General features: G+C 39.7%; 1 protein-coding gene and 1 long non-coding RNA gene across 2 annotated transcripts in view; one reads left to right on the forward strand and one right to left on the reverse strand.

The window, feature by feature from the left end:
* LOC131704993 (tetra-peptide repeat homeobox protein 1-like) overlaps nucleotides 1–5,640 on the reverse strand; it is a 335,084-nt gene extending 329,444 nt beyond the window's left edge. Inside the window, exon 1 of the mRNA XM_059006837.1 lies at nucleotides 5,420–5,640. The gene's annotated coding sequence lies outside the window, so the exon portion shown is untranslated. The remainder of the gene's footprint in view (nucleotides 1–5,419) is intronic.
* A 6,431-nt stretch (nucleotides 5,641–12,071) lies between these two features.
* LOC131704999 (uncharacterized) lies at nucleotides 12,072–12,782 on the forward strand. Its single transcript, XR_009310112.1, has 3 exons — nucleotides 12,072–12,163; nucleotides 12,206–12,278; nucleotides 12,378–12,782. It is a non-coding gene; the product is annotated as an uncharacterized LOC131704999 (long non-coding RNA).
* Nucleotides 12,783–12,945: the final 163 nt, after the last annotated feature.

A 12,945-nucleotide genomic window follows, 5' to 3' on the forward strand; every position in this document is an offset into this window, starting at 1 on the left:
CAAGGCATATTTCGGCATGCCTGTCGGGGATCAAGACAAACCCTGGGCACCTCATTTCACCTGCGAGCACTGCAAAAAAACTCTGGAAGGTAAGATGGACAATTGTTGCTCGGAATTTTATGTTATAAAATGTGTTAATTTTTAAAATTGTAAAAGTTTTTAAATTTTAAAATGTTTTACAATTTTCAATGTTATTGAAAAAATATATCCTATATGAAAAATGTTGCGAGAATCTCTTACACATTAGTCATGGGTGAAATAAATGTATTTTTGTAGGATGGTACAGAGGGGAAAAGAGAGCTATCCCAAGAATTTGGCGGGAACCCACTGACCACTCAAGCAACTGCTACTTCTGCATGGTGGACCCTTCCAAACGTCGGACTGGCAAGAATGCACCTGCTATCACGTATACGGACCTTCCTTCATCCATCGCCCCGGTGCCACACTGCCATGAGCTCCCCGTACCCACTCCTCTGGAGAGAGAGCAGCCGTCTTTAGAAGAGAGCAGCAAGTCAGAGAGCAAGGAAGACGTTGTAGATCCAGATGACAATTTCAGAGGTGCAGCTGAGGAGAGAAACCCATACTACCCCAACCAAAAAGACCTCAACGACTTGATTAGAGATCTTGGTCTCACCAAGTCCAATGCCGAGCTTTTGACGTCTAGTCTCAAGCAGTGGAACTTGTTGGATGAAAGTGGGCAAGTCGCAGATCAGAGGAAGCGTCACCAACCTTTTCCAGCTTCTTCACCCGTCAAGATGGGCTCTGCTTCTGCCACAATGTGACCAGTCTGTTCGAGGCAATTGGAATCGCCTGTAACCTGAATGAGTGGCGCCTCTTCATTGACAGCTCATCCAGGAGCCTCAAAGCCGTGCTGCTCCATAATGGTAACAAGTACCCGTCTCTTCCCCTGGCTCACTCGGTGCACCTCAAAGAGGATTACAACAGCATCAAGACCTTGCTGGACGCCTTGAAGTATGATGAGTACGGCTGGGAGGTCATAGGAGACTTCAAAATGGTGGCATTCCTAATGGGTCTCCAAGGCGGTTTTACCAAGTTTCCCTGCTATCTTTGCCTTTGGGACAGCAGGGACACCAAGGCGCATTACCACAGGCGGGACTGGCCACAGCGGACCGAGTTCTCTGTGGGGAGGAACAACGTCAAGTGGGAGCCACTGGTGGACCCCCGGAAGGTGCTGATGCCTCCACTGCACATCAAATTGGGCCTTATGAAACAATTTGTCAGAGCTCTAGATAAGGAGTCGACAGCCTTCAAGTACCTTCAAGACTTCTTCCCTTAGCTGTCTGAGGCAAAGGTCAAAGCCGGTGTCTTTGTCGGACCACAGATAAAGAAGATCCTGGAGTGCAATGAATTCCCCAAGAAGCTCACTAGTAAGGAGAAAGCGGCTTGGAACAGCTTTGTCGCAGTGGTTCGGGGCTTCCTGGGCAATCACAAGGCCGAAAACTATGTGGAGCTGGTTGAGACTCTGGTGAAGAACTACGGCACAATGGGCTGTAGAATGTCCCTCAAAGTCCATATCCTTGATGCTCATCTTGATAGATTCAAGGAGAACATGGGAGCGTACTCGGAGGAGCAAGGCGAGTGCTTCCACCAGGATATACTGGACTTTGAACGCCGCTACCAAGGACAGTATAACGAGAACATGATGGGAGACTACATTTGGGGGCTGATTCGTGAAAGTGATTTACAGTATAATCGTAAATCTCGAAAAACTACTCACTTCTAAATCTTTTGTAGTCATTTTTGTATTACTTTAGTATAAATACATGTTAATTTGGATTCATATGTTGTTTTTTTCTGACTTTATGTGAACGAAAAGACACAAATTCGCCCGTTTTCTCATTGGAAATAGGTAAATTTCAAAATATCACTGTCCTGGTCACAAAAGCAAAGTTTGTGGGGAATAATAGCCATTTTCTATACTTTTGAGGCATAAGCAATTAGGAAATAACACTTACTACCCAGGAACAAAAATTGTGTTACATAGTGTTAAGAAGTTTAAGGTCCATGGAACTGTAGCCAACCTCCCTGGGCGCGGCCGCAAGAGGAAAATCGACCCCAGATTGAACAGAAGGATAGTGCGAATGGTAGAAAAAGAACCAAGGATAACTGCCAAAGAGATACAAGCTGAACTCCAAGGTGAAGGTACGTCAGTTTCTGATCGCACCATCCGTCGCTTTTTGAGCGAAAGTGGGCTCCATGGAAGAAGGCCCAGGAGGACTCCACTTTTGACAGAAAAACATAAAAAAGCCAGACTGGAATTTGCTAAAATGCATATTGACAAGCCACAATCCTTCTGGGAGAATGTCCTTTGGACAGATGAGTTAAAACTGGAGCTTTTTGGCAAGTAACATCAGCTCTATGTTCACAGACGAAAAAATGAAGCTTTCAAAGAAAAGAACACCATACCTACAGTGAAACATGGAGGAGGCTCGGTTATGTTTTGGGGCTGCTTTGCTGCGCCTGGCACAGGGTGCCTTGAATCTGTGCAGGGCACAATGAAATCTCAAGACTATCAAGGCATTCTGGAGCGAAACGTACTGCCCAGTGTCAGAAAGCTCTGTCTCAGTTGCAGGTCATGGGTCCTCCAACAGGATAATGACCCAAAACACACAGCTAAAAGCACCCAAGAATGGATAAGAACAAAACATTGGACTATTTTGAAGTGGCCTTCTATGAGTCCTGATCTGAATCCTATCGAACATCTATGGAAAGAGCTGAAACTCGCAGTCTGGAGAAGGCACCCATCAAACCTGAGACAGCTGGAGCAGTTTGCTCAGGAAGAGTGGGCCAAACTACCTGTTAACAGGTGCAGAAGTCTCATTGAGAGCTACAGAAAACGTTTGATTGCAGTGATTGCCTCTAAAGGTTGTGCAACAAAATATTAGGTTAGCGGTCCCATCATTTTTGTCCATGCCATTTTCATTTGTTTTATTATTTACAATATTATGTTGAATAAAAAATCAAAAGCAAAGTCTGATTTCTATTAAATATGGAATAAACAATGGTGGATGCCAATTACTTTTGTCAGTTTCAAGTTATTTCAGAGAAAATTGTGCACTCTTCGTTTTTTGTGGAGGGGTACCAACAAATTTGAGCACGTCTGTATAGGCTATATATAATTACGTATTCACAGATGAACTTGAAGGTAACTTATTGTTATATGTGTTTTGATAGACAATCATGTTAATGTCTTATTCAGTATTATTCAGTTTGAGTTAAAAGTAATAATATACTGTACTTTGACATAACAATGAAGTTTGAATCCTTTGTTTCCAATGTTTTCTCTTATGTTTATTATTTTATTACAAGTAGCCTATGCTGTGAAGTTATGATTATTATTTTAGAACCACCAGACAATGCTGAAGAGAGTGAAAGTATTTGCAGCAACACAGAAAGTGCATCTGTAGCTCAGCTAGATTACGCACCTGTTCCAGAGGTTTCTGAATACCTGGCTGGACCACCTAGGAAGAAGAGAAAGAGTTTAGATCCTGCAGAAGAAGCTTTGCTAGACACGCTAAAAATATAGATACATCAAAAGAAAAAAAACGAGGATGAATCTTTTGCAAAATTCATCTCCGTTTCTCTCAGCAAACTCTCCGAGTGAAGTAGGTCCCTGGCAAGGTTCTGAATTCATCAGCTTCTGTATGACACGTTGCAGATGGATTGTACCCAGACCTTGGCGCATACTCCCTCAAATCTGCCATTAAACTCCAGTACGTCACACACCTCTACTTCATACTTCCCTGAGGAATCCTCGGAAGAGCATCTTTCCCAAACAGGTCTGCACTTACCACATGCAACAAATTGTCATTATACTGACTTATAAATATCCTACAAAAACTAAATCATTGGAATGAAATGCTGCCATTCACTTAGAAAATTATAAAACAATATTATTTGGTGTGTTGTGTATAATATTGTTACCGTAAAGGACTGGGAACTATTGCTGCTGTGACTCTACTTGGAGCAGTATTAGTAAAGCGCAAGGAAAACTTAATAGTACTTACCCTGAGTGGCTGCTGTCCATGTCCTTGTAAAGGAAACAAAAAAGTGAAAAAGTTGAGTTAACAAAAATGATGACCATGGAATATTGCACGGGAAAAGGGTAGCACTGATATGAAATGCTAGATCTCTTTATTTTTGTAAAGACTGTCCGATGTTTTCTGTGGTGTTTTAAAAGTTAAGTTTAATTTTCTTTTGAGTGGCAGCTTCTCGTATTGTTGGCTGCATGGCTTCATGAGAAAGAACGTGTGCACGCGTGTGTCCACCCTGGTATTTAGAGCTGCAGGGGCGTGTGCCCATTGATGAATAGGACTGGGAACTACTGCTGCTGTAAGGGTGCTGTGACTACTAGAGGTTTTTTTTTCTCTTACAGGCCAGTTTGAATGCATGCTCTATGCAATTATTTTATTTTTTGTTTTGTTTTCTTGTGTTTTGCCTGTAAATAGTTTTACTGTCCCTTGCTTTTAAACCACACCAGCTGTGGTCCTGAGGAGCTCTCTCTGTTTTGTGAAGATTGTTTTCAAATAAATAAAAACAGTTTTTGGACTTTTGTTGTGTGAGAACTTCTCTTCAGTCTTCAGCACCATCAGGACCCTTCCTTTAGCCTGCTGATCCTTAACTATACAGGAGAACACCCACTAATTTACAGAAGTTTTCACAGAAACATATTGTACATTTCATCTTGAGAATTACAATTATATTACTTGATATTCTACAGTAGATGTGTTCTATTTCCAGTGCAGTATTTATCACCTTGATTGAGTGAGTCACTGCAGCTCAGTTACAGAGAAGATCTACATACTGTATTATTATTATTGTTATTTGTTTATTTAGCAGACACCTTTACCCAAGGCGACATAGAGACTAGGGTGTGTGAACTATGCATCAGCTGCAGAGTCACTTACAACTACGTCTCACCCGAAAGACGGAGCACAAGGAGGTTAAGTGACTTGCTCAGGGTCACACAATGAGTCAGTGGCTGAGGTGGGATTTGAATCAGGCACCTCCTGGTTACAAGCCCTTTTTCTTTAACCACTGGACCACACAGCCTCCTTACTGTAGCACTAGTGTCTGATTAGCATGTTACAGAAAAGCAGCCCGAATCTGTGCACATTACCTTGTACAACAGCCAGCCAGATCGCATGCAAGCAGTGAATAAAAGAAATGTCACTCTGCTTTCTGTCTGGCGTTAAACAGGATATATTATATATTCTTTATTTCTCAGCCTCCTGAGCCCCTTTCCTATTACCCTTTTATCTAAACTCATCTAGCCAAAGACAGAGTAAGCAGATCAGACAATGTAATGTCTGTTGCAGGCAGCTAGAACAGCAGAGCAGCTCCTAAACACAGACTTTTCAAACAATAAAGAATGACAATTATATTTAAAGCTTCTTACTGTTTGCAGCTCTCCTTTTATTAAGCGAACAAGCTTCTTCACAGACTTCTTGTTTTCCTCACAGTCACACAGTTGTTGCTTACAGTCATTTTCAAACCAGTAGCATGCAACGATGGGTAATTCATTAGAGATCCCCAAGGTCCGGGGTGTGGAGTAGAGATCACTGGAGTCTGGTTTTTCATATGGTGTTAATTTCCTAAATACAACCACAGCAGCATAGGAATCTTAAAAACAAAACAAAACAAAACAGAACTTGTTTTTAATTAAAATAATGTACAACCCATCCACGTTTTTTTACAGTCAGCACTCACATATCCGACCCTAAAACATTTTGACTTCAATGACGAATAAACCAGTGTGAAGCATATCTGATTATTTCATCTGATTTGACGTGTATGTAGGTGAGCACATTGTAACCACAACCCCCTGCCCTGCACACATACACACACATTTCATACGGAAAGAAAAATATGTCTCGGGTTTGAGGACTGTACAGGGAGATGTATATTAATGCGTGTTTTCTTCTTTTCTTTGGCACTGTTGCCGTTTTCTTTTTCTTATTTTTTTCTTATATCTGACACATCACAAGAGATGAATCATGATGATGGTAGATCGTTCATGGAAGATTTGATTCAGCAGGGTCAAGGCAGGATATTTACAGCAATCTGTCTCGAATGTTAACTATCTGAAGACAGTCCTCCTGTTAGTTTTATTTTTCATCAGGAGGGGTCTGTCATCGATTCTGTCATTGAAATTTGTTCGCGCACGAATTGGGGGAATAACACAGCAGTAAAAGACAAAAACATGTCAGTTTTTTCAGGGAACACAAAAGATACAACGTCAAATACATAACAGAGGACGGTGTGTTAAAATACAGCAAGTATTTCGATGTACTGTAGTTGGTTTTGTTGGTACAGTACTATATTAAGCAGAAGCATTAATTAAAAAATATGATTCTGAAAATATCACTTGCCAAAAGACACGACACGTTGACTGTAATACAGGACATACGTTTAAATCCGGTACATATTGTAGCAGTAAACAAAATTCCCCATTAGCAACCCAACAGCAAAATTAAATTAAAATGTTACCCATACACAGAACTGCATAAAACAGGGGTGTCAAACTCCAGTCCTTGAGGGCTGTAGGGTCTTCTGGTTTTCATTCCAACTTAAGCTCTCAATTAACATAATTGATCTAATCATTTGTTGAATTTGACATATTTAACATTTTTCAAGGTCTTTTACAGTTAATGGTTTTAAAAATGCACTTGAATCAAGGTACACTACCTATGAAACATTTTGACGCCTTAAGAGAAGTGTTAAATATGTCCAGTTAATCAAATCATTAGACCAATTAAGTAATTGAGAGTTGGGTGGAATGAAAGCCAGAAGACACTGTGGAACCTCCAGGAGCTGAGTTTGACACCCCTGGTGTAAAACATAAAAGGCAATGCAATTTAGCAAAGGATTAAAAGAAACACCAGTTTCCAGAACAAACAGTATCCAAAGTCATGCCGCTGTATCACTCCAATATTATTATTTACAGGTGTTCGCCATAAGGCTGTGGACATTGTTAATTAAATCAATAAACACCCTTGCACCTGGAAATCATTGTCTGTCTTATATTCGCTCTGCACTCACCTGTATTCACTCACCACTTTGCCACACACACCCATCAATGTTTCAAAGACAACAGCAAGAAGACTGCTTTCAGTACAACCCAGAGGCAAAGCGAAAACAGCAGCAGGAACATCATCGTAAGAACCCAGAGTCAAAGCAACAACAGCTAGAACACTGCCATCAGGATCCACACTCTCAAAGACAACAGCTAGAACACAGCCATCAGGAATCCACACTCTCAAAGACAAAAGCAGCAAAAACAGGATCAATGTCACCAGGAGATAAAGCGACAAGAGCAGCGGGAACGTTACCGTGACAACCCTCAGCCAAAGAGAGAAGAGCAGCGGAAATGTTATCAACTGTTACAGGGGAAACCTGTCACATGCGTGGGTGCCGCTGAATGGGATGAATGGGAGAGAGACACGGAGAGCTGGTGTTGATTCAAACATACATACATACATAAACAGAACAGTCATGTGACGCTGCCAACAATGGTAGCACACAGAGGACATACAGAACGCTGTAGAAAAGGCAAAAATAAAACAATACAAAAACTACAAATAAAAGGTGCTGTGAAGGTGGCTAGCGCTGCTCCCTAAAACAGGAGGTCCCGCTGTGATCTCACTATACAGACAGGCATTAAATCCTGGAGCTATTCCCTGCTCTTCTTCTGTAAACACTGCAACCCTGACCCTGCACCCAGCCGTCAGCGGTCTTCAGTTCCTGTATTTCACCAGCGGGATTCCAGTCCTCCTGGAGCAGCCCAGTAGACTGTCACAAGTCCTGTCGCTTTTCAGCAGCTCAGAAGAACCTCAGCGGCTTGTTTTTAAACTGACCGCAACTCTACCAGGACACACCCACCTGCTGGTTAGGGATCGGCACAGCCAATCACACGCTGCCTTTCCCCGCAAACAAACACAACAGGTAGGTTGTCCCCACGGAGCTTCTGGCTTTCAAACAATCAATTAATTAATTTAATTAATTAAATGTACACAACACCAAAACAGAGTTTAAACACCCACAAAATGCACACATTTTCTCTGTGCAGGGCATCAGCCCTGCTACACATCCCACAGCTAAAGCTAGAACAGCAGTGGAAACATGTTACAGTGATGACCCAGAGCCAAAAATAAACAAGGCCAAAAAAATATAAGCTACAAACCCTGGCTTACAAAACAACTAAAAAGAAAAAACAGTACCATCAGAACCCACAGAGAAAGAAAACCTCATCCTGGGCACATTATGTGAAGAACATTTTGTTTTACAGAGATAATAGAAGACGAAGCCACAACATTTCCTACAGGGTCAAAAAAATAACCTACAGAATAAAAATATAGTCTCAAACTCCAAAAACAACATTATATCAAACAACTTGTGAAGAACAAAGACAGGAGTCCTTCTGCCAAACTCATGACAGCAACATATCTTGAACTTTCTCTCCAGGTTTTAGTAAAAATGCATAGTAGTCTAGTCCGAGAGTTTGTTGCATTACAAAACAAAACAGATGCCCTTCTTAGTAAAATAGCCGTAAGGACAATATCTCCCAAAAGGCAGACAGAAGGTGTGGCACAAATCAGCACAAATCAACACACATCAAACACAGAGGCCTACTTTTGGGAAGCCCTGTATGACACTACTCGTTTGTCATTAATTCCTATGAATGAAAAAGGACAAGACCAGATTTTTCCTGACGTGCCACCGAAAAACCTCAAAAACAACGCTCAGCCGAGGTACTGCCAGACGAAGACAAGAGTGATGAACGAGAGCAACCAAAGCAAAAACAATACTTACACATAATGCAATGCATGAAAACAACTGTCGAATTGACTCCAACACTGATCTTTTCCTTGTGTACTCAAGAGCCTTGACTGCATCGTTTCAGCAGACCCAAAACATGCACGTGCATTTATGGACAAATTTGATGACTGTGACAATGAGGTTTTTCACACATCCAACAAAGCTGGCCATCACATTACCTGCTACATGACTGGGAGGGCTTGTAAGTCATCATTTCACTACCTCCATACACTCGGCTGCCATTTTCCTCATGTAAGAAAACTTGTTAACAACATTTATACTGTGGTCACAGTGTACTGGAAAATAATGTCTTTGCTAAAAGCCCTAGAAGGTGATGAAGACACTATGATGCCACTTGCAAACCTTACCTGACTACACCACATTTGCATCCCAATGACGATGAGCATCAATTCTCAAAAAGTATCACTCGCAATTTCTAACTTACACGCAACGCTCGGCTGACACACCAAAACACGCTTGAGCTTCTTGTGACAAGAAAAAAAAAAAAGGTCTGTTATACGTGGGATTTGAACCTACAGCCTTCAGTTTGCAAGCCTGTTGTGTTAGCTGTCACTGCTACACGATTAGTTGAGACAAGCAGTATTTTGAAAGATTAAGTCAGTCAGATTTTTCGAGCCATTATCCTCCTTCATCCTCCTCATTCTGAGATTTTGAGCTGGAGCTCTGAAAATTTTTGGTTTCCTGGGAGTGTGAATGATGAGAGTAACGCTATTTGTGGTCCCCGCTGGACAAAAAAGGAACATCATTTCTGAGAATTAGCTGTGCTGAAGGACAGCCTACATATTTGGTAAATGTAAATAAGTGCATTAATATAAATATTGAAATAAATGAATACATAGACATTTATGTATTTATTTTGATATTTGTTTATTTATTTACTTTTAACTATCATATAAACAATTACATTTAATACTGTATGAAACGAAAATAAATATTCATCAGTTCTTGTTCAATTGTATATTAGTGAAGATTTTTGTACATAAAGGTCATCATGCTTTCGTATAGTTTTACTTTCAAATTAAAAAATATATTGTAACGACCCGGACAATTGCTTTGTTGCAGGACTTGTCTGTTCAGTTTGTCTCGTCTGTCTTTTATATATGTTACATGTAGTGAATGGGGAGAATGTGTGTTGTTGTTTACACTTTGATGTGATTTGACCAAGTTTATTTTTTCCTTTTAAGAAAATGTACTTACTGGTACATGTTTAAGAAAAAATACATTTTCAATAGTATTGAAAATACCCGCCAGAGGAAGAGTACCCCGTGCCGCCAACGTTTACATGAGCATAAGAATTCCAATATTTTTCGGAAAAGTAAGTTTTCCTAAAACTAATTCCGATATCAAAAGTCATGTAAACACAGTTTTCGGAAAATGTATCGGAATATTCCTTAGGTCAGTTTTTGGAAAACAGCACCAAGAAATTTCCAATTCAATTCCGAAAACGAACCAAATGTATATCATGTAAACACACTTTTCGGAAAACTTATTCTGATAGCGTACTGCACATGTGCAAACTTTGACCTTCATTCCTGCACGTGGTTTTAGAAAACAGAGAAAATAATAATAATATGTAGTCAGTCTGCATGCATCCATTTGCTCCGTTGAATCGTATTTTGTCATATACTTGTACTTGCTAGAACCGAAGTCATTGTATTGTATCTTGCTCTTAATTGTATTAATACTTGTACTGTGATTCTTGAAATGTATTTTTGTTTACGACTGTAAATCGCCCAGGATAAGGGCGTCTGCTAAGAAATAAATAAATAAATAAATAAATAATAAGTTAGGGATAAAGTAATATTTGTCTGTGTATTTTTTTAATAGCCCATACTGAAGCAGCACAAATTACGTGCTTTAAAATTACGTGATAATTTAAAATAATGTCTGCAAAAGAAACTGGTAATATAGAACAGGATGAGCTGTTGGAAAGGCTGATTGCACATTGTGGGGAATCTGAATAGAGGTATAGGATAGTAATCTTTGAATTTAAGACCCGACACTTGGATAAAGCACTCGTTATTGGATTAGTCTCAGTTCTATCACAGAGAAAATGTCCGGTTTGTTCAAATCGTACTTAGGCTACTACAGTACTTCGCATGCGAAAATATCTTGCGTTTCCGTTCAGTTGAGCGAAAATTGTAAAGGGGTACTTGAGCTGAAACCTCCAGATAGAAGGGGTACAGTTTCAAAAAAAGGTTGAAACCCCCTGACCTACACTATAAACTATCATGAATAGATAAGGAAAATGTTGACTAATACAATAGGATTTATTTGAAGTTGTTGAAGGGCACTAGTCTCTTAAACCCAGAAAGTCTGATAAACCCCTACACATGACTATGTATATATTGATGGACATTACATAAGCAAATGAGATGTCCTTTTTTTTTTTTTGGAATACCATGTTCCTTCTCAAAAATGTGCTTTAATATTAGCCTTTAATAAGGAAAACGACTGCTTTAATTAATTTTCATGTATCTATTTCAGTGCAATGTAGTTTTAATTCTTTGTAATAAAGAAATACGTTTAACATTTACATTTTATTTCCGTTTCTTCATAAAAAAAATAATGTTTTCTGGGAGAGTAAAAAATACATTAACTTTGATTCATTAACTAAGGGTTACTCTTAAATGAATTCACGATCCAGTTTATGGTAAACTGTGCATGCATGACTTAGAAACTCGGCTGTCGCTAAGCAGAATATCTCAAAAACTGGCCTGAATTCGAAAATGCAGAATTTGGGACGTTATCTAAAAACCAGAGCGGCCCAGAAATTAGGACGTAAATGAAAACTGGGGCAGTCTTTTCTAATGTATCCTGTAACAAAACTGTAATAGTGTGGAAGATATATATTTGATATTAAAATATATAGCACACACAATTATAGATATATGCTATTTGAAAGAAAAAAAGAACACCATCACAGAAAGCCAATTCTTACATTGGTACATAACATGATAATTCATATTAAGTAATAACCCACAGTTTATTATATTAGTACAGCGTAATACCACATTATATTTTCATTGAAAGATTGTGGAAAGCATATCTCGATCTCTCTCTCTCTGATCGCCATGTTAGAAATGCCTGCAAACTTTCCCGCTGGTGTGACGACATATTCATGTGACACACATGTACCAATCAAAACGCGAGACTGTTAAGCGGTTCCATCCCCAAGACTGGGCCTGCTTCATATCTCTTGTTTTTCTTTAATTTCATCATTACTTCTGTAACCTCGGAGCACTTTCCACAATACATATCCTCATCGCAACGTCTGCTGCAATGGGAGGATCGCCATCAAGAGGTAAATCATGTGCGTATTTATGTATCTCTCCCTGTTTTGCAGAACCGCCGAAACCAGAACCGAAACCGAAACCACTTCTCACAGATCCATGGCGTGAAGTTGAATTTAGTGACGAGTAAGTGATCCGTTTTTTAATGTTTGTATTTTCTGAAATATTTGTAAGACTGAGCTTTTTAAAGTTTGACATTTCTTTTCATTTTTACTTGTATTACAGTGCTTACATGAAACTTCAACAAGAAATAAAAAACCACCAACCACACCCTAAGACTCCCACAACAGATATTCTTATTTCAGGCAGTATGGGATCCGGAAAGTCAAGCTTTCTAAATTCTGTGAACTCAGGAGAGAAGAATTCAACGGCAGAGTGCAAAACATTGAAGCCGTGAGACCAGGTGCACAAACAAGCGTCACACAACATGTAAGTGTTTAAATTCCAACACCTCCTACACTTCTCATCTAGTGTGCTTAATTACTGTGTCCTGTCATCTCACTGGCAGTAACAGCAGAGGAAAAAGCAGCAAGTGCACATGAGGTTCAGGTGCTTTAAGCCGAGGGGACGCTAGTCTACATGTTGCTAGAAAAATGGAGAAAGCAAAGGGAGATATTTTCTTGTATACACATATCCTGCCAATCAGACCTGTAGCTGCAGTGTTACGTGAACACAAGTATATAAATCGATATTATTTTCAAAACCATACTGCAATTTTAATATAAACAGTGAACGCTTACCTTCCACTAGTTGTGTGATTTAATACTTGTCTTTTTTAACCGGAGCAGCTGCA

Source organism: Acipenser ruthenus, chromosome 34 (assembly GCF_902713425.1).
Source record: "Acipenser ruthenus chromosome 34, fAciRut3.2 maternal haplotype, whole genome shotgun sequence".
Lineage (NCBI taxonomy): Eukaryota > Metazoa > Chordata > Actinopteri > Acipenseriformes > Acipenseridae > Acipenser > Acipenser ruthenus.